Source organism: Diabrotica virgifera, chromosome 3 (assembly GCF_917563875.1).
Source record: "Diabrotica virgifera virgifera chromosome 3, PGI_DIABVI_V3a".
Taxonomy (NCBI): Eukaryota; Metazoa; Arthropoda; class Insecta; order Coleoptera; family Chrysomelidae; genus Diabrotica; species Diabrotica virgifera.
Window position 1 is genome coordinate 224,562,709 of NC_065445.1, and position 24,066 is coordinate 224,586,774.

General features: G+C 31.8%; 1 protein-coding gene across 1 annotated transcript in view; it reads left to right on the forward strand.

The window, feature by feature from the left end:
• Positions 1-1,129: 1,129 nt before the first annotated feature.
• Positions 1,130-24,066, forward strand: part of LOC114331237 (FMRFamide neuropeptides) — a 486,333-nt gene continuing 463,396 nt past the window's right edge. The window contains exon 1 of the mRNA XM_050645880.1: positions 1,130-1,219. The gene's annotated coding sequence lies outside the window, so the exon portion shown is untranslated. The remainder of the gene's footprint in view (positions 1,220-24,066) is intronic.

The following is a 24,066-nucleotide window of genomic DNA, read 5'->3' on the forward strand; positions in this document are numbered from 1 at the left end:
CATTAAACAGATCGGTGCAAATCGACCTTATATCGTATCCTCTACTAGTACAGCTATGTATAATGTAAAAGGAAAATTATGTGCTATGTCTTCGTCTTAAAAAAATGTGTAAACAACCTCTCTATCCAGTATTAATCCTTAGTGAATATATTTAGTAGGTATTATTATTATAATTCATAAAATTCCTTCTGTTTTAATTTTATTTATTATTCAAATTTAATTATCAGTAGTAATTGCACAAGAGCTCTAAAATTATTGAATTTTTCCCGAGTGACACTTTGACAGTTTTAATTTCACGAGCCAAAGGCGAGTGAAATTATGTCAAAGTGTCACGAAAGCAAAAATTTTATATTAATTTGAGAGTTCGAGTGCAATTTGTTGCGAGTATTTCATGAATAAAACTGTACAAAACCAAAATTTTATTGTAATTTATTTATGTAAGTACAAATTAGTACAATTGAACGCAAAGTTTTTATAAATATTTGACGATTGAAAGTCATCACTTTTATAATTTTTAAAACATTAATTGTCATTAATGTCACTGAATGTATTTTTCCGTAGCAACGAAGGGCATCTGACGTAATATACTTAACGACCGCGACGAGCAATTGTCAAAAATTATCAATTTAATTCAGATTTCTGTAGCTTTCTATTGGTCAGAATCTCCTATGAATGAAATAATCACTAAAATAAAACTATAAATTAATTACTATTTAAAAATTTCATAAACATATTAACAAAGAGAATTTTCGATGAAATGTCCATTGGTTAACATATTTATATGGTTATTATTATACCTATAGTTTTCATGGAAAAATAAATATAAAAGTCTGCAAAAATGACAAAATCCTCAGTGTCTGCAAAATAAAACAGAGTAAAATATAGTATACTAAAGGTTTTACTCCCCATTGTGTTAAAAAAGAAATGTATTTGTCAACTAAATTTGTCGAAAATATATCTTTAGCATGTCTTAAACATAATTCCAAAAAGTAAGCAAAAATCTTGATTTATGACAATGGCATTTCGAAAAAATAGTGGGAGGACCAATTGCGTGCGAAGTTGCCCCTCCACCGCGCACATGTAGGCGCTTTTGAAGGATAAATCGTCGTTATCCTCCACTATCAACACGTTATCCTTCGTCCTGCGGCTGCTGCAGCCTGTTGAATCACCGAGAGTTCGTTGTGTTTAGTGTCCGTGTTCTCAACTTCTTGCTTTTCTGGTGAGTGTTTGGAATTCATATTTAACTTTAAAGTTGAGCGGCAGGAGTTTTACGAGTTTAAAGAGTTAGAAATGCTTTCAGATTTTGTTACAAAAGTTTATTACAATATTTTTTGAATTATATACGTAGAATATTATTAACTCAGCAAAAATATGGGTATTAAAATATGGTACATTTTTTCTTAGAATATTTTTCAGTATTTTTTAAATCATAATAAATACTTTCTATATTTTTTTTAATATAAATTTTTTAAAATATAAATTTACATAATTAAATTTAATATGAAATTACTATTTAAAATATAAACAAAAATTTTTATATTGTCTTAATCCAGTCGACAAACACTTGTTATTGTTTTACTATAAAATTATTTATTAAATTTTTTTATTAGTCCACTTGTTTATCTGAAACTGTTACAGTTGGTAGGAAATTATTATAAAAATATTATTTATATGGTGTCGATGTTTGTTTTTACTCCTAAGATGGTTTGCACCCCACCCCGTCTTGGGGGTTGGAATTTTTACGCTTAAGATGATTTTGGTAGTTGACACAGATATTTAAAACAAAGATGTCATGTAAATACTTTTGGCTACATTAATACTTTTTGAGCTATTCGCACTTAAAAAAGTATAGCTTTCGCAAAAAAAGCATGTTTTCCAATGATTTTTTACGAATAATTAAATAACAAAGCGTTTTATTTAAAAATTCGTAATAAACAAAAATAAAGCCTATAAAAAAACAAAGAGATTGGGACTTGATGTATTATGTATAATCATGAGATGATATAAGACTTGATGTATGTGTAATTAAATATCGAAAAAGTGAAATCTTTTCCTAAAAACTACTAATACAACACTTTTTAAACGGCTTAAAAAACCTTTAAAATGAGTCATGTTAAAAGTCATTTAGGTTAAAACTAAGCGGACCACGATCGAAGGAGGATTATTCTAATGTTTGAAAAAAAAAGAGCAGTATAAGTAACACTATTTTTATCAGAATTTGAACTAAACTTATGTCTTCCACAATTCAATTTTCTTACAGTTATTTATTAGCTACGAAGTTTAGAATGCGTATTTAAAAAAATCATGTTTAAATTTTATTATAGTTAATAGTTATTTATGTACCAAGTCAGTAAAGTGACTCTTTATCGAACGAGTCTGATATTACGAGAAGAGCGAACGTAGCGAGCGAGGCGAGTAACAGACGAGTTCGATAAAGAATCTTTACTGACGTGGTGCATACAAAATTTTATCGCCAACATAAGTTGATATTGGTTTTAACACTTACTTGCAATTTACACTTGAAGAACTTTTTAAATTTTAGTCGTAATAAAAATTTCATGACAGTGATGATAGATAACTTTTTGAAGATGGCCGCTTTCGATTTTTAATCGATAGTTAGCAATATTGAATAATTACTAAATCGGTAAAGTAAAATATCAGCTTTTTGAATAGGTATGTAAAAATATTTTTTCTACGGATAATATTTTTTTATATGAATATAATTACAAAATACTACAGAATTTCACTATTTGACATAAAAATTGATTATTTCGTTCATAGGAGATTCTGACCAACAGAAAGCTACAGAAATACAAATTAAACTGATTATTTTTTAATGATTTTAACTTCCAATCGTATAGGTATATCGATATTTGATCACGTGTTTAATTCTGTCTAATCAGATTAAAATTATACTGAGAATTATCTACTGCAGAAAATTACCGATACAATTTTTTAAGTAGATTGTTTCTGTTTAATGGCAACCAGTTTACTAGTTTTGACAACTGTCACATTTAAGAAAATATCCATAATATACGTATTAAAAAATAATCTTACGAATATCACACGACAGTAAGAATAAATAAGAAAATAATATTTCACTTTTACTCAAATTTGTTGTCATTGGGCAATAGCCACTCGAGCCCTGCAGGCTCTCGTGTCTATTACCAGACAACAAATTTTTGAGAAACTGTCGCATTATTTTCAATTTATTCTCACTCTCTTGTGATATTATACCCGATTATTTCATTCATAGGAGATTCTGACCAATAGAAAGCTACAGAAATGCAAATTAAGGTGATAATTTTTGATAATATCCCGTCGTCAAGTACATTACGTCAGATGCCCTTCGTTGCTACGAAAAAATACATTCAGTGAGATTAATGACAATTAATGTTTTAAAAGTTATAAAAGTGATGAATTTCAACCGTAAAATATTTTATATCAACTGTGTGTTTAACAGTATTAATTTGTACTTGCATAAATAAATTACAATAAAATTTTGGTTTTGAACAGTTTTATTCATGAAATATTCGCAACAAATTGCACTCGATCTCTAAATTTAATATAGAATTTTAGAGCTCTTGTGCAATTACTACTGATATTTTTGATAATTTCCCGTAGTCAAGTATATTACGCCAGATGCCCTTCGTTGCCATAAAAAAATACATGAAGTGACATTAATGACAATTAATGTTTTAAAAATTATAAAAGTGATAAACTATTTTTAATGGGAAATAAGCCACAATTTTACCAAAAAAATTATTTTATTAACGTTTCGAAGCCCAAATCGGGTTTCGTTGTCAAAATACAAAATACTACTATATTTATACAAAATACTATAGTATTTTGTATTTTGACAACGAAACCCGATTTGGGCTTCGAAACGTTAATAAAATCATTTTTTTGGTAAATTTGTGGCTTGTTTCCCATTAAAAATAGTTTATTATAAAAATGCCACAAGGAAATAGCTTCAGAACAACATTATAAAAGTGATGACTTTCAACCGTCAAATATTTATAACAACTGTGTGTATAATTGTACAAATTTGTACTTACATAAATAAATTACAATAAAATTTTGGTTTTAAACAGTTTTATTCATGAAATAATCGCAACAAATTGCACTCGATCTCTAAAATTAATATAGAATTTTTGCCCTCGTGACACTTTGACATAATTTCACGCTCCTTCGGCTCGTGGAATTAAAACTGTCAAATTGTCACTCGGGAAAAATTCAATAATTTTAGAGCTCTTGTGCGATTACTACTGATAATATTGCAAATTTTGCACAATATTTTTAATAAATAAAGTAGTAAATAAATGTTATAAATGTTCATTCAAATAAATAATCGATTACTGCCATCGACCACTTTAAATTCAATCCGGGTTAATTTGATTAATAATCGCTGCAGGTAAAGTAAAATTCTTCTCTCAGTACAATAAAGTGTTACTTTAATGCCGCAAATGAGTACAATAATGAATGACTTTAGTGACGGTTGGCGATAAAAATATTTTAATTGCCTAACTTAATATGCTTTAAATTCATAGAATGATTTAATATAAATTTTCTTCAATAAGGGGTAGTTTTCATCCCTTATGATCTGTTTTCCTCCAGAAATAACCTACACCCTAAAATTTTTTAATTTTAAAATACGATACTTGCTTTCATTGATATCGAGTTACAAAATTGTCAAAAAGATGCACTAAAATGCGTAAATAAGTACTAAAATTACTGTATTTTAATTTTAGAGATTTATCATACATTTATTTCACAATTTAAAATTGTATTAATTGTTTTAAAAATTTTAAAATATATTTGTTTATGTTTTATCATAAAATTGTAAGGTATATAAATAAATGTTCTATAAATAAAGATATATAAATAATTTATTGATTTTATCGGTAGATACTTTTATAAATATTTCTCCTCAAACCACATAAACTTAAACTCTAGGGAAATAAATAAAATTTAACCGTGTTCAGAACATTACAAAAGTTAGGTATTGACGAGGTTTTCCGTTAATATCATACCTATAGAAAACTTATAATATGTGTCTGCAGATATTTCGGCATTGTTTTTTAATTACTAACGAGTTATTAATAAAATGCCATTTTTTAGAATTCTTACTTACCATTAAAAAGGTTTCTATTTATACTTAAAAATTTAACATTTTCTGTTAAGGGAATAGGCGCAAAATGTTACTCCAATGTGTTTTAAATTAATTTATTTTTTTCGAAACCTGAGAAAACTAATAAGTATTTTTGAAAAATTTATACGCAGTATGAAAGTTTACATTATTACCGAGGGCAGAAAGTAACTTGAAATGAGCAAAAAGTTTCTTTTGAATGAGATATTTGAAATTAAAAATCACACTAAATTTTTCTTTTTTTTTATTCCGGTGACTTAATAAAATAAATATTATAGAAGTTTTCAAGAATTTTCAGCCCTCGGTAATAATCCAATATTTCATTCTGCGTTTAAGTTTTTCAAAAATACTTTAGTTTTCTCAGAGTTTAAAACACATTTTGCGCCTATGCCCTTAACAGAAAAAAAATCGTTAACCTCAACAAATACAAAATTCGTTTTATACAATTTTTTATAGTTATTAAAGTACATACCAAGGGTATTATAAGGAAAATACGGCTTGAGGTCAATGGTGTATATGGTCGTATATGGTGTATATGACCGAAAGCGTTATTATCTATAATACCCGTGGTGCCTTCAACGTTTAATGTCCGAATAAATTCTTCTTTATATGCAAAAAATTTGAATGAATTTTGAATTAATTAGTTTTCAAATAAGTATATTTAGCAGCAATAGTCGTAACGTAATTGTGGTAACCATAGTCTTACTTAGGTTTTTATTTGTCAAATTGACAGTATTTAACCAGGTATTTAAATTTAACACCCCAGGGCGTGTTATTTTTCAAAATAACGCCCTAGGGCATTATGACATATTTAACTGACTTCGAAATCATGTCATTATTTGTCAAATAATATACTAGTCAGACATTAAATTAATTTATTGCTTCAAAAACACCAATTGTTAATAGTTCACAATTTTTGTAAAAATCAATTTGTACAGTGGCCTTACAGTAATTAATAAACCCATAAAATTTCAGCTCTATCTCCATCAACTGATTTAAAATTACGTATTTTTTATGGGAAATAAGCCAAAATTTTACTAAAAAATGAATTTATTAACGTTTCGAAGCCCAAATCGGGTTTCGTTGTCAAAATACAAAATACTATTAAAATAAAACAAACATGTTGTTGCTAAGTAAAAAAATTCTTCTAATAATTTATTTAATCTGACTCATTTATATTGGCAATTCAGACGTATATTATACATTTTAAAGTAGAAGACTTTAAAATGATATCGCCAATATTTATGAGTTGCGTTCCTGGGACGACTTTACTAAAAGATAGTTCATTATTTATTTAATATATTTATACTTATTTCCCATAAAAAATACGTAATTATAAAAATGCCACAAGGAAATAGCTTCAGAACAACTGATTTAAAAGTTATGACTGTTTATCAGATACGTTATTTTTTTGCAATAATATAAGACCAAAAATAATGAACATGGGATAACTTTAAGGGTGCCATATTAAAGGTGAACATTTTTGCTTTTAACGCGCTCTAAAAAAGTTAAAAAATTAAGTTGAATCATTCTTAGTACCAAAAATCGTTTTTTAGTATTTATTTATACGTAGCTATGTAATAAATATTGAGCGTTAGCGCAAAAATTTCTCTCCGATGCTTATTAAAAGCATGGATTTTTTTCGAATTTTGAGTCGAAATAAAAAGTTTCTGTTGAATTAGATATTTGAAGTTAAAAAGCTACAAGCCGTGCATCAAGAAATAAAAGATATAAAGGAGGTCAATAAGCAGTATTTTAATGAGATGAAGGAAATAGTGAAAGAGAATGAATTAATTAAAGAAGAAAACAAGATACTGAAAAATCATATAAACATGATAAATAATAGATTAGACAAATTAGAAAACAAAGAAAGGAGAAATAACATCGTAATCCAAGGCCTTAATGTCAAGACGGATGAACACAGCATTCTAAAAGAGGAAATGAAAACTTTCCTAGATAACGAGCTAGGAGTGCAAGTAACAGTAGCACATGCTAAAAAGTTAGGCAGTAAAACCTGTTTGATCAAGCTAAGCAACGAGTCTGAAAAATATAATGTCATGAAGAATAAAATCAAACTAAGAGGGTACAGACAAGGAAAAATATATATTAACGAGGACATGAGCAAGAAGGAGAGGGATATACAAGGACAAATAAGAATAAAGGCAAAAGAAGAAAGAAGCAAGGGGAAGAAAGTCAAAGTAAGGTTTCAAAAAATGATAATAGATAACGAAGAATGGATATGGGACAATGATGCGGATAAACTAATACCTGAGATAAGAAACAAATACCCAGGAACAATCCATCCAAAAAACTGATAAGCGAATTGGACGGAGAGACTTTGATGACGACCAGGAAAGGACATGGAACATCCAGTAATATGAAAGAGCAAACAACGAGGAAAACTAATAGCAAGGAAGAAAATAAAAATGAAAACGAATGTCAAACGAGAATAGGTACATGGAATATAACCTCGATAACAGGAAAGGAACGTGAATTAACAGAGGAAATGGAAAGATTTGAGCTGCAGTTGATAGGAGTAAGCGAGACGAAAAAAGTAGGAAATGGAATTGTCGATATTGGAGGGCAGCACATACTATACTATTCCGGAGTTCAGATAGGACAAAGGGCAAAAGAAGGAGTGGGAATAGTTGTAACAAAAGAAATGAATAGAAGAATAACCAAATTCAAACCAGTATCATCAAGAACCATATACATAAAAATAGAGTTAGAAGAAGAAGAATGTCACATAATACAGGTATATGCACCGGTAGAAGGAACAGAGCAAGAAAAAATAGAACTATTCTATGATGAGATACAGAAACTTATTGATGAGATACAAGAGGAAAGCAAAAACATCATTTTACTAGGAGACTGGAATGCACGAATAGGAAACGATGAAAATATGGCATTAGGCTGCTTGGGAAGGTATGGAGAAGAGACGATAAATAGAAATGGAAGAAGAATGATAAGTTTCTGCCAAATAAATGACTTGTTAATAGGTAATTCTTTCTGGTATCAACCGAGAAACGAAAAATATACATACGTAGCAGAAGAAAGAAATGCGAGAAGCATAATTGACTACATAGTATATCCTCGAGACGCAGAACTAACGATACAAAATATAAAAACAGAGAACGAAGCCGAACTCAGTACCCAACACAGACTAGTGACAGCAGAGATAAACATGAAACTAATGGAAATAATAGAGAGTCCTCAATATACAAGAATAGCAATACATAAGATGAAAAATATGGAAATGAGGAAGTTATACCAAAGAGAGACAGATAAAATACTGGAACAGTTTGAAAACAATGAGGAAATATGGAATATGGAAGAGAGATGGAAAAAATTAAGAGACACGTTACGGAACACTGCAAAACAAGTATGTGGAATAAGAAAGAATGGTAAGAATAATAAAAGAACTGGATGGTGGAATAAGGAAATAAAGCAAGCTGTAAAAAGGAAGAAAGAAATGTGGAAGCGATACATAAACACAAATCAAGAGCAAGACAGAGACGAATACAGAAGACAGAGAAATATAGTGAAAGAACTAGTAAAAGATGCGAAGAAGAAGAGCTGGAAGGAATTAGGTGAAGAATTGAACGAAGGTTTTGGGAATAACAATAAACAGTTTTGGAATAAAATAAGAAGCATGAAAGGAACAAAAAGGAAACAAATAAGAGGAATTAGAAATGAGCGAAATGAATTGAAAACAAACATACAAGACATACTAACCATATGGAATAAGCACTATAAAGAAAAATTCGAGGCAAGTAACCAACAAGATGAGGAGAGAGGACAGCAGGCAAGAGAAGTGGATAGGGACAATCGAGTAGACGAAATTCATATCAAAGATATTGAAGAAGGATTGGCAAGAATAAAGATTGGAAAAGCGGGAGGTGCCGATGACATAGATCCGGAGATGATGAAGTACGTGGGAGAACGAGGCAAGTTTTGGCTGCTGGAAATAATGAGGGATGCATGGAGAACAGAAAAGATACCGGAAGACTGGGAAGAAAATTTATTGATACCAATACACAAGAAAGGAGATGAAGCGGAATGTGATAACTATAGGGCTATATGCTTATCATCAGTGGCATATAAAGTCTACACCGGGATAATAGAAAGGAAGCTCAGGAAAGAACTGGAAGGAAAACTAGAAGAAGAACAAGCGGCTTTTAGGAAGGAAAGAGGAACAACAGATAATATATACATACTGAGAAATATAATTGAAAGGAAAAACGAAATAGGAGAAGACTTATATGTTACGTTTATAGATATTAAAGCTGCTTTTGATTCTATAAATAGAGAAGTAATATGGTCAGTAATGGAAGATCTGCAAATCCCGCAAAAGATAGTAAGCGTGGTAAAAAGTACGTATAGAAACGTACTTGCTAAAGTACAAATAAATGGAAACAGATCGCCAATAATAAACCTAAGGAGAGGAATAAAACAAGGGGACAGTCTCAGCCCAGTTTTGTTTATATTAGTAATGGATAGAGTAATGAAGAGCGCTAAAAGAAGGTCAAGGCAATTACAGTCAATAATAGGGTACAGGAATTTAGTACCAGTGAGAATGGAGGGATTACTATATGCAGATGACTTAGTAATAATAGCAGACAATAAAGAGAAAATGCAAAAATTAATCAATATATGGGTGGAGGAAATAGAAAATTTGAAAATGGAGGTAAATGTAAAGAAAACGAAGACCATGATAGTAACCCAAAAGAAAAGGGAAGAAATAAACCAAACGATATTTAGGTGCAAAAACGAAATAATAGAAACAGTCTCGACGTTTGAATACCTTGGAGTAATAATATCCGAGGATGGAAAGATAGATCAAGAAATCTCATACAGAGCGAAAAAAGCAAATAAGATCTACTATGCACTAAATAAAACAATATTTGGAAAGGAAGAAATAGATAAAGAAACAAAACTGAAGGTATACAACGCAATCTCTGTGCCAACTTTAATGTATGCAAGTGAGACATGGGTAAACAATGCAAAAATAGACAGTACAATAAACGCAGCGGAGATGAAGCAGCTAAGAAAAATAGCAGGAAAAACGAAATTGGACAGAATAAGAAATGAAGATATTAGACAAAGACTGAAACAGGAATCGATAATAACCAAGATACAAAAAAGAAAATTAAAATGGTATGGACACATTAACAGAATGGACCAGGGAAGACTACCAAAGCAGGTGATGGAATCGAAAAGATATGGTAAAAGAAGGAAAGGGAGGCCAAGGAAGAGATGGATCGATCAGATTATAGAAATTGGACAGGAAAAAGGAAAAACACATCAACAAATGAAAGAGTTAGCAAAGGACCGCAAGAAATGGAAGAGATGGATAGAAGATGAATAAAACCTCCGACGCCCCTGAGGGGCATAAGGAGTTTCGAGAAAGAAGAAGAAGAAGAAGTTAAAAATCACACTCAATATTTTTTTTCCACCGCTGACTTAATAAAATAAACATAATAGAAGTTTTCAGAACCTTTCGGCCCTCGGTAATATTGTAATTTTTCATACTGCGTTAAATTCTTCAAAAATACTTATAAGTTTTCTCAGGATTCGAAAAAAAAAATAAATGCATTTAAAAAGCATTGGCACGAAATTTTGCGCCTACGCTATTTAGTACCTATATCTATTAAGAAATACAAAAACCTTCAAAATTTCGTATTCTAAATTTTTTAAATTCATTTATTGCTCCAAAAACATCAAGTAAGGCAAACGCGTCAATTGTTTATAACTTTTGTAAAAATTAACTTTAAAGTGGCCTTCTCGTGCTTAATAATCCCTCAAAATTTCAGCTCGATCAATTTGTTCAAGATTTCGAATTGTTTATCCCAGAAGGTTATTTCTTTGTAACACCATAAGATCTTCTTCTTAGGGTACCTGTCCGTTCCGAAGGTTGGCGATAATTCTGGCTATGATGACTTTGTTGGTTGATATACGGAATAGTTGTGGTGAGGTCTTTCTATACCATGCTCTCAGGTTAGCAAGCCAGGATATTCTTCTTGGTACTGGGGCCCATTTTCCTTCAATTTTACCTTGTAAAATGGATTGGAGTAGCTCGTATCTGCCTTTATTTCTTATTATATGTCCCAAGTACTGCAGCTTACGGCTCTTCACGATGTTGACTAAATCTGCGGTTGTGTTCATCCTCCGTAGTACTTCTTTATTGATGACTTTGTTTGTCCGTGGGATCTTCAGGATCCTTCTGTACAACCATAGCTCAAAAGCCTGAAGTTTCGATAGGGTTTCTGCCTTCAATGTCCACGTTTCTATTCCGTATAGAAGCACTGAGTACACGTAACATTTGAGGAGCCTTATTTTTTTTAGAGTGAGGTCTTGAACACATGAGTCTTGAACACAGAGCTCATGGTCAAGGATGCACTTTTTGCCTTTCCGATGCGACATCTAATCTCTTGAGTATTGTACCATGACTCATTTATTCTAGTTCCCAAATAGTTGTATTGTGAGACACGTTCAATTTTTATTTGGTTCACATACATATTTGCTTCAGTTACGTTTTGCTTGCGGATGATCATTAGCTTGGTTTTGCTGGTGTTTATATCTAATCCATATGTTCTACTTGTTTCCGTTATTTTATTCATTAAGTTCTATGTTATCGAAAACACTATTTTATCATCTGCATACCGGAGGTTACTGAGCTTGATTGACTCCATTTATTGAGATGCCTTCATCGATATCTTTTAGAGCCTCTTCAAAAATGTGCTCTGAGTACAGAGTGAATATCAGGGTTGAAATTATGCATCCCTGTCTCACTCCCCTTAAAATTTTGACCTGATTTGTATATTCTTCACTATTCGGAGCACTGCTGATTGATTCCAATACAGGTTAGCTATTATTTTCAGGTCTCTTCTGTCAATCCCTGTCTTCTTGAGCACTTCCATCACTTGTTCATATCGGAGTCTATCGAAAGCTTTCTTGTAGTAAATCAGGGATGCAAAAACATCACAGCTGACATCTCTACATTTCTGAAACAACACCTGCACGCTAAATAAAGCCTCCCACGTACCAACGGCGTTCACAAATCCAAAGTGACTGGACGCAATTTGTTCTTCGCATTTTCGGTAAATTCTATTGTGGATGACTTTTAAAAATAGCTTGAGCAGATGGCTCAATAGGCTTATGGTCCTATAGTCTTCACAAACTTTTGCTCCTGGTTTTTTGGGCAACGGTATGAACTCAGATTTGAGCCACTCTGCTGGTATTTTTCTGCCTTGTATATGTCATTAAATATTTCAGCTCTTATTTTTATTTGTTCTGCATATATGCTTTAGCAGTTCTGCAGGAATTTCATCCCCGGTGCCTTTCCATCCTTCATTTGTCGGACGACTGCCGTTACTTCTTCTGGTAGGATTTCAGGACCTGAATTATTTTTAATGGTGGGTTCTTTTCCTGTTCTATTGTCGTGGAAAAGTTTCCCAAGTATTCTTTCCATACATTCCCTTTATCTTCTTTGGTTATGGCAAGATTGCATTCATCATCAGTTATTTTTAAGCTGTTGCGTTTTCGGAACTTTCCAGCTATTTCTTTCACCTTTCAATGGACGAAGTTATCATATGGACTCTGATACTCCTCTATTTCTTGACACTGTTCTGTTTTCCCCCTATATTATTGTTAATTAAAGTATACAGTCGGTTGGTAACCTCTTACTTGAACACAAGTACTTACCTTGTGCAATTTTTGAGCAAGGATGAAATATATTCACATGTGATCTGTAAAATCTTAAGACATCGACTTCATGACGACCAATTTTTAATATAGAATATAACAATAATGTAATTTAGAGATTTTTATACCTATTGAAGCGGCTAGTTTCAATTACTTGTACACTGGACGTTTACACTGATGATGCTCAGTTTGACCGAATACCTCCACTCCCTTGTCGATTAATTTTAAGGATTTTTTAATAAATTCATATGCCTACATACAACAGAAGTTATTACTTCATTCCACAATAAAGGTTTATAGCTCAAATTTGCTTGAAACTTTTATAAACAAATTAATGTACAACTTTTTAAGAAAATTATAACTTCAAACGGGTATAACTTTAAAACAGGTAAAGATAAAGTAATTTAAGAAACTGTTTGGAATCCTATTAATTAAGCTTTGAAATGCAAATGGGCCTTCTAAGGTTCACTTGCATGCTTAGAAGCCGAGTTACGATCGATAACGTTTCAAAAAATACTTATTTTGCAATTTGCAATTTGCATTAGGCACTAATTTTACAATAACTTGAGTTCTAATTGTTGGATTCAAGTTCAGTAAAAGATTTTCTTCGTTTTTTTATTAAGGAACAGATTTTATTTGAATCAGTTTTTTATCTCTTTTAGTTTATGAACCAGTGCCTTATAAACAATTAAATTGTTTATAACAATTTTTTGACCACTCGGATCGAAATCCACCCTCGAAATTCGCAATCAGCAGCCAAAAATCCATAAGAAACCGGAGAGTTTGTCCATCAGAATTGAAAAGGGCACGGTGACCTTTATTTGGCGCCCAGAATATGTGTGGTTTCCCTTCCATAAACAAGTATCGAATCACCGGCCGCTTTTGCTCTTTTTTCATGTTTCTAAAATCCCCACAGACACTCGCTTCCAAATGCGATCAAAACAAAACTAGATTATGAGTCTGACTTAGCTGAGATTTTGGGTTCCATGACATCTCGTAACGCGACAGTTCGTATCCGGAAAATTGGTAACGGAAAATTCGTAACATCGACAGTTCGTAACGGCGACACTTCGTAACGGCGACATTTGGTAACTATACAAGTTCGTAACGGACAATTCGTAAGGTCCAAATTGAATTATGCTGTTTATTTTGTTAACGTGGAAAATACTGTTATTACAGTTATAAATGAAATTATGTTTATCAATTTAACGAATCAGTATTAGGATAAACATTTTAAGATATTTCATATTTTGTGTTTCAGAATAAAAAGTATTTTTCTACAACCATGTTGCTATTTTTAGCACTCCATAGGAACGTTAAAAATGCTACTTTAAGGCACTAGTGCTTTAAAAATTTTAAGGCACTGCAGTTAAAAGTGAATTGCCAAATTGTAAAACGCCAAAATATTTATGTTTCATTTATTAACATTAATATTAATAGTTCAACTTGCGAAATTTGAAAAAGGTGGTTTAAAAGGTTTTTTAAAATTTAATTTAAACTGTATTATTGCATTTTTAACACGTTTGTAGAAAAAACAAGTTTATGTAACGGTATAATATTTTAGCTAAGAATTTTTAGACATTTTCCTCGAGTGTAGATCACCAGTTCTACCTTTTACGGGTCATAGGTTCCATGGTTTCAGCAATTAACAAAAATATTGTATTTTATAAATTTATAACGTTTGTAGAAAAAATATTGTATGATATACGAAACACGCAAATAAAAATTATTTAAATAAAATACTTTACTTAGAAAAATGTTTACTTAGAAAGTTAGGAATGTCTAAAGACGGTTGTCGTCTTAAAGATTTCACGAATTACTTTATTATTCCTTTGTCTAAGTAGGTATATGCAAATTTAAGGAACAATAAGCGGGATAAACTTTTAAAAATATTGTTAAAAGTTTGTATTATTTAAATACTTAAAGTTTTTATGTGTTTAAAGACTTTTAATATATTCTGAAACACGAAATATAAAATGTGTTAAACATGTTATCTAGGTACCTAATATTTCGTTAAATTGATGAACATAATTTCAATTGTAACTGTAATAACCGTTAGTTTCGACGTTAACAAAAATAAACATAAGAATTTAATTTGGACGTTACGAATTGTCCGTTACGAATTTGTATAGTTACGAAGTGTCGCCGTTAGGAAGTGTCGCCGTTACGACATGTAGCTGTTACGAGTTGTCCGTTACCAATTGTCCGGTTAGTACTGCATTGTTACTTTCGCTTGCGATAGTAGTGCCATCGGGCGTAGGGGCTAAATACTTATCGGACCGCCCACGTAGCTTAGGAAATCCATGGTTATTAAACTCAACTGATTTTTAATTTATTTTCGCTACTTCCTTACATTCCTTTCATTGATACTTACCCCAGAAAACGAAGGCGAAAAAGCACTTATATTTTAACTGGAATATCTGGGGGAAGTTTTTTATTAACATTTAATAAAAAAGCGACTTTTTGGATTCATTTCAATATTGTGAAAAAACTACGCATTGTAGATAGAAACGTTCAACAGACGACTTTGTTAAAAATATTTGCCCCTTAAAATGAGATTTTCTAAAATGTAATCATTTTTTTAAATATTTTATAATTATTAAAATAACAAATCAAAATATTTTTTGATTTATTATTTTAGATCTGGATATTATATAGATAGGATATTATATAGACCTGGATCCCGCGTACCAAAAAAAGTGAATTAATAGCAAGCTGAAAATTCGTTAATAGCTTAACAGTGTCTAGTCGGACAAACTTTGACGTATGGGAACAATAGAACAGGGGAAGGTTTAATTGTGAAACAGTTTAAAAATTTGAAACGTCAGATTACGAAAACAATCCATGTATTTTGTCGGACAGAACTTCCATTTGATTTGGTACCATTTCATTAGACTCTCATGCAAGAATCAGACTGGTGTTTATCTCCAACTGGGCATTTTAATGAGTGCAACACGAAGAATATGTCAAATGACAGGAATCATGTTTGTTAGTAATAGCAGTCTGATTTTTGCATGAGAGTTTAATGAAAGGGTAACAAATCAATTGGATGTTCTGTTCGACAAAATACATGGGAAGTTTTCGTAATCTGGCGTTCCAAATTTTTAAACTGTTCCGCAATTAAAACTTCCCCTGTTCCAGTATTTCCGTACATCAAAGTTTGTCCGACTAGACACCGTTAAACTATTAACAATTTTTCAGCTTGCTATTAATCAACTTTTTTTGGTACGCGGGATCCAGGTCTAGTAGTTGCTATACGTGCAAAAGCTGGGTCAGCGCGGTCCAGTAGTTTTTCAATTCAATTTGTTTATCCCATTTAAGAAAATAAGAAGGTTATTTTCAAATATCTGTAAAGGTGCTTTGTCAATATTTAGAAGGGCTTTTTTGGTCTCATTCTGTTCGTAAGACTTACAGTTTTAAGGGTTTCAGAAAAATATGTTTATTTTTAATTGCTTTACAACGTTTGTACGGCCCATAAACCCGAAAATATTTTTTCTTTTTTTTTTTAATGCAGCGAATATGTTTATAAATAAGAGTAAAAAATTGAGGAGTATGTCAACGAAGTTTCAATTTTTCATTTAAAATTTAATTAAGTTTAATATAGAAATAATTAGCATTGCGAAAACTTGTTAAATTTGGTAAACTAATAGAAGCCACACAATTTCGGAACGTCGAAACCATTCTAGTAAACCATCAGTTTCTCATTAGGACAATTCATATTAGTAATGGTAACAAAGCAACTGGGATTATAAAATAGTTTAACGTCAAATGCTTAAGCAAGTTTAGTGTCATAGCCAACTAGGTAGAATATTGTATGTTTTATTAATATTTTACACACGAACAACTTTAACTACGTAGGCATTTTGATATCTGATTAAGTATTAATAAATTAAGGATCTGTCTAAATTAGTATGAATTATGGGGTTTTGAGGGGTGAACTATTTAACGAAAATATTTTCAAGAATGAATAACCATTTTCAATTTCGTTGCAACACGAAACTACAGCCGCATCATATTCTAGTCCAATCAGAGAGTTACGCAAGCACCTCTACCGGTTTCGAAACTTATTAGTCTCTCATCAGGAGGCACATATGATGCTCTCTCTGACCCAACCAGGACAAACCCCGGCGTGCAGTTACGGATTGCAACGAACGAAATGTCAGGAATGCCCTAGCGGCAACTGCTAGCAAAAGACTAAATTTTCAATCTAATAGCACATAAAACAATACCAAAAATATTACTCTACACCACACCAGATTGACAACAATGGAAACCTTCTCTGGTTGCACCTCCGAGGCTTCTAAAATATGCAAGCCATAACGAATGCTGAGACTAAAGAAGATGAGAGAATTTTACAATTTATAATTCACGTCCAATCTGCTCAGCGCGGTAAAGTTCCAACGAGAATGGTTCCTTTCGTACTCCAATCGGAGTAAACATGTAAATTAAAAATGAATAACCATTTTCAATTTCGTTGCAACATGAAACTACAGCCGCATCATATTCTAGTTCAATCAGAGAGTTCAGCAAGCACCTCTACCGATTTCGAAACTTATTAGTCTCTCATCAGGAGGCACATATGCTGCTCTCTCTGACCCAACCAGGAAAAACCCCGGCGTGCAGTTATTGCATGTGCGGATTGCAACGACTAAGTTTTCAATCTACTAGCACATAAAGCTAAACAGTAATTTAAAACTTAGTCTTTTGCTAGCAGTTGCCGCTAAGGCCGCTACGATATCCCTGCCATTTCGTTCGTTGCAATCCGTAACTGCACGTCGGGGTTTGTCCTGGTTGGGTCAGAGAGAGCAGCATATGTGCCTCCTGATGAGAGACTAATAAGTTTCGAAACCGGTAGAGGTGCTTGCGTAACTCTCTGATTGAACTAGAATATGATGCGGCTGTAGTTTCGTGTTGCAACGTAATTGAAAATGGTTATTCATTGTTGATTTACATGTTTACTCCGATTGGAGTACGAAGTGACCATTCTCGTTGGAACTTTACCGCGCTGAGCACATGAGACGTGAATTATAAGTTGTGAAATTCCCTAATCTTCTTTAGTCTCAGGCTTGCAAATTTTAGAAGCCTCGGAGGTGTAACCAGAGAAGGTTCCCATTGTTTTCAATCTGGTGGGATGTAAAGTAATATTTTTGGTATTATTGTATGTGCTATTAGATTGATAACTTAGTCTTTTGAAAATATTTTCATCTATTTGCTACTTCCGGTTATACTGGAAGTTGCTTATAACTTCGTTTTTTTTTAATTGGAAACCCTGGATATTTTCACATTTTAGATTCTCCTCAAACTCTTCTCTTCTTAAGATAAGAGAAATTGTAATATTATACAGGGTTGTTTAAAAGATAATAATTATGTTTTTTATCAATTTCGTAACAATATTCACATCCTGTAGAATTTTTCTGATTGGACATCAAAAACTCTGTTTAAATCTTGACCACTTGGTATGAGGAACCAATAAAAAGAGCAGTTTTGTAGGTATTGTTCCAAAGAGCATCTCGGCAAAGTGTTCTAAAAATAAAATTTTACAACTTGGAAAATAATTATGTAAATCAGCATCTTAGATGCAATATTCGTGATCAGCAACTTCCAAAGCTCCAAGATAATAAATTTTAACAATTTTTTTAACGAATTTTCATAAAACTCCTGGAGATGACGTAGACACCGGGCACCAGGTACCTCGTACAGCATTGGCGAAGCAATATTTGTGTTCATAGATCTCAAAAACTTCGGGATAACAAGTTTCAACGATTTTCATTTGAATTTTCATAAAACTCCAGGAGACGACATGCAATCCGGGATATCGGACACCAGGTACAGCTTACAGCTTCGCCGAACCGATATTCCTGTTCAGTAGGGTGGAACGAAAGGATAGGAAATTTTTTTTTTCTTTCATGGAACTTTCTAATAGCACTCGAAAGTTGTCTTATCATGTCTATAATAAAACTACAAAATATTTTTGTTCTAGGTTTACATCTTGAGGTGCCGCAAGAGCTTTGAAAAGATAGGTTTTTAACCAAAAATACAGAAAATTTCAAATATTTTATATATTTAACCTGATGACGTAGCTAACATTTCTTAGTCAAATATTGTTTCTAATAACAGTTAACATTGCTATCATTGCTATATGTACACACATTGCTATCAGATTTCTTTAGTTACAATATTCATCTTGATAGTTAAACAAAATGGTTTTTTGTCTCAAATTTGGGCATGATTTTTGGGAAGAAATATTTGCTCTAACAAAGCCATTTTTGCTTCAAGACCACAGACACTAATAGATGACACAGTCACGAGCTTTATAGCCCTTTTCACTGCCTGTGTATGACAGGGAATACACGGAAAATCTACACACTGTACCTGACAACTAGGGTCTCTTGCTTCATTTATATATTTTTTAAGTCCTCGTCAGTTCTATGTTTTGTCATAGGAGGCTAAGTAATTTTATTCTTTCGTCCAGTTAATTATATCTATATCAATGTAAGTCATTGGCATTAAAGTTAAGCTTCGGGACAACAAATTTCCTTACAACATTTATGAGTTCCGATATTGGCTTCAAAAGTCGCTGCAGATCTAGCTCCCTTATATGTTTTCTCTTATCACATTCCTTTAAATTACTGGATCAAATTATTTGGAGATGTTCCTCACAAAGATAACGTGAAAAGTTGATGAGTCTCCATAGATGTTTTGATCCATTTACACAAAATGGTTTCAGTTTGATATGAAACCAGACTGGGACATACACCTTCATCACATACATAGTTACAGTTTTCAGATTATTTGAAGGATTCTCTGTTGCATCATATAACCGAAGAAGGCGATTGGCCAAAGTAAGCCATCGTGAATAAGCTAATTTCCCATGGGTTTTTAAAGAAAGGTCAGAAGGACATACACCACTGAAGATTACTTTGCACATTTCAAGTAAATATTTTTTATTTGTGCTTAGATCATCCGTAATCTCTAGAGTATTGAGGTTGTTTTATATGGGAACGAAATTAACCACATAAAGCTGGTTACAGATTTCAAGTTCTTTGCCTAAAAGCCCTCCAAATTTATTAAGGTCTTCAGTTTTTCCATCCAATGCATGTGCAAAACAAATGATTCAAAGGCAATTATTCATTGGTATTGAACAAATAAATCGGCCACTTCAGCGGTTTATTTAGGTTTTTTTTCTATAAAAGCAATTACACCATTGTTAATACCGGTGTAAGTGGCAGTTCCATCAAATCCGACAGCTGTTATATTGGAAATGTTCAAAAAATTGTCCTCTTGAAAATGCTCCATTATCTTTTATAGCTTCACCTGTTCCGGAGGCAGAAGTTATATTATACCCTAGCAAGGTTGATCCAGGTTCCTCTACTATTGAAATGTGCTCTTCTGATATAGTCAGAATGTTAAATTGTATTAAGGAATAAAATAAATATTTTCTATTAAATATTTCTTTAAATGTGGAATTCAAGTTCAAATTTTGCAAGTTTTAGTAAAAATAAATATTGGATTGTTGTAAGTTAAAACTAAAATTATCCTGAAAGAGTAGTTTTAGAGTGTGTATTTATCATTTAAAATAGGAATTAATACATTACAATAGCTATTTTTTACCAAACCAAAATCATCAAAATTCGCAAAATTTAACTAAAAATTCTAACTTTCAACCCTTTTGCGGCACCTCTAAAAATATTTTGTTTGGAAAAATATTTTATTTGTGGCTTCACAATGGCTATAGGCAACTTTCTATCACTATTACACATTGAAATTATAAAATCATTTTTTTCGTTCCACCCTACTGTTCAGCGGCTTTAAAAACCCCCGAGTATGAAAATTGAAATCAATTCCCTAATTGTTTTCCGAGTTGTAAATTTTTATTTTTTGAACACATTGAGATGCAATTTTCCGCCTACAAAACTTCATGCCAATAGTTCAACTTTTTCCTGAAGTTCGCCCGAATCGAATGTAAAAAGTTGAATAAGGATCCGTCTTATTTTAAAAAAGTTAGATGTTTAGGCGATTTTTATTTCCTCACCTAAATGAATGCCTTAAGTTTTACCGTGTCATATGTCTTAAACTCCATCCTTCCCAAGTTAGTTTTAATCTTACCATCAATTCCCTATCCCTATAGATTACTGTAGTTTAAATATTTGCAGTAATCTGGGTATCCAATAAATTTTCATTTCCGTTTTATCCCTTTGAAAATTTGAGAAGTAATTCGCTATTATGCAAATGTCGTATTCACCCTAATATCTTTACATTTAAAACAAATTGTTTCTTTATTACATCCGCTAATAATTTTCCGAAAGTTGGCCCAAGTTTCTCTACAGGTAATAAATTCCAATGGCAACGCTAGTTGTAAAAGTTAGTGATGTTATAAAACGTGAAGTTTTTAAAAGCTGCCTTATTTGATGCCCTTCAGATATTTCGAAAGTATTGTAACCGAGAACAAAGTTTATGTTGCTAAATTTACAAAGATTATTAGCTTATCATTAAAAAGAAAATCAGATTTACAAGAATATTTTTTTTAAACAAGAAGGTATTTTTTATTTATAACGCACAACAGGCCGTGAAGACCTAGAGCATTTTTATAAAACATGATCATAAGATTAACTAATTACAATAATATTAAACAATACTCGAGCTTAAGTATATACAAAACAAGAATAAAGAAACCGCCATTATGTAGCGCGAAAGTGTATTTTCATTTTGATGGAAAATAAAATTCTAGTTTTATTTTGAAAGATTTTTTTCATGATATTTACTAAATTTGAAGTAAAACGCACCACAAAAGAGTAACTTTGATTCAGTTTGCATTTTGAGGCTCTTTTGTGCGCGTTTTACTTCAAATTTAGCAAACAATATGGAAAAAATCTTTAAAAATAAAACTAGAATTTTATTTTCCATCAAAATGAAAATACATTTTCGCGCCACGTAATATTCATATCAGCTCTTTTGTAGCTGGAATATTGCATGCGCCACTCATTTTTACGGCGTTTAGCGGTTTTTTATTTTTGTATCAGGAGTTTTTCAAAGTATTTTATAAATTAAATGTATGAAGTTGAATGTAATATTTCTCGATTACACGTTAAGCGTTATAAATGGTCGCCTTTGTCGCATTCTCTCCCAATTGATCTAGTAGTTACGTCACCAGACTTGTGATAAGACAATCCGAGTTCATATCCCAGCCATCCTAATAATTATGGCTGGCAAATGAAATCAGATTGCCCAATCAAGCTTAGCGTCGTAGCCACTACAACTACATAAACCATTTCGGCGATAACGGCTAAATTTATTATATTTTGGAGCTCGTAAACTTATGAACGGCTTAACCGATTTTGATTATTAAACATGCGTTTGAAACGTATTGACACGTAGTATCTGATGCATCTACTGTCAAGTATGATAACTGAACGCATTACAGGAATTATTGAGCTTGAAAAACCGTTTTTCCCCGTAAGAAATAGATCTGATCATAATTCTAAAGCCGAAAACTTAAAAATTCGAATTTTCCCAGAGAGGAGGTATACACCGTTACATGCGTCTAGAGTCCTCCTACAAAGGGTCAGTTATTGGAGCAATTCGTAGGTTGAAATTTTAAGTAATTGTCGAAAAACCAACATTTTTAAAGTTTAATTTTTCATATTTTCGGCAATACTGACCCGTGTGTAAGTATGATCTTGATTGCTTAGGCACCATTTGAAAGCTTAACTCAACTTTATTGATATGGTGTATTTGCGGTTTTCTTGTATCTCCTTGAACCGAAGATATATGCGCCCAAAAATATGCCATTTTGTCTCTACCTAGCCCTATAGCTTGCTTATGGGTGGTCAAAAGTCACAAACTACACCGGTTCTGAATCGGCCCTGACTCCCTCTTGAAACTCAGAAAAAAATATTCAGATCGGTGTAACTTTTCTACACACATACATACATACATACATACAGAGAGAGTCTGTAAAGTGGAATAAATTCAATATCTCAAATACTGATTGTTTTTTTGGAAAATGCTCAGACCCGTCGATTAGTATTTCAAATTGTCCTTTTTGACATTCAATAATAATGTATACAGGGTGTCCCAATTTAGAGATATGACGTCATCGTCGATTTTCTTAAATGGCAACACTGTCATTTTGATAGTTTATTTGATAGGGTTTGTAAAGTTATACATAACTGCAAAATATCAAATTTTTATTCTCTACCATTTACAAGATAATAGAAAATAACAAAGTTATATCTGTAATTTGGAATATATTCAATAATTAAAATACTAACTGTTTTTTTGAAAAATTCTCAAACCCGTCGATTAGTATATCAAATTGTCCTTTTTGACATATAATAATAATGTATAAAGGGTGTCCCAATTTAGAGATATGACGTCATCGTTGATTTTCTTAAATGGCAACACTGTCATTTTGATAGCTATTTTGATAGGGTGTCTAAAGTTATACACAACTGCAAAATTTCAAATTTGTATTCTCTACCATTTAGATGATAATAAAAAATAACAAAGTTATGAAAAAGAAGTAATCAACTAATAATTGAATTTAATTATTTCAATAAATTAAGCAAAAACTCATAATGTTGCCCTCAATTATTGTCAAATTGTCAATGGGCAACGTTATGAGCATTTTCTTAATTGAAATAAATAAATTCAATTATTATTGGATTACTTTTTGTTCTTCATAACTTTGTTATTTTTTATTATCTTGTAAATGGTAGGGAATAAAAATTTGAAATTTTTCAGATGTGTATAACTTTACACACGCTATCAAAATAGCTATCAAAATGATAGTGTTGCCATTTAAGAAAATCAACGATGACGTCATATCTCTAAATTGGGACACCCTGTATACATTATTATTACATGTCAAAAATGACAATTTGATATACTAATCGACGGGTCTGAGCATTTTTCAAAAAAACAGTTAGTATTATAATTATTGAATATATTCCAAATTACACATATAACTTTGTTATTTTCTCTTATCTTGTAAACGGTAGAGAATAAAAATTTGATATTTTGCAGTTATGTATAACTTTACAAACCCTATCAAATTAGCTATCAAAATGACAGTGTTGCCATTTAAGAAAATCGACGATGACGTCATATCTCTAAATTGGGACACCCTGTATACATTTTTATTGAATGTCATAAAGGACAATTTGAAATACTAATCGACGGGTCTGAGCATTTTCCAAAAAAACAATTAGTAT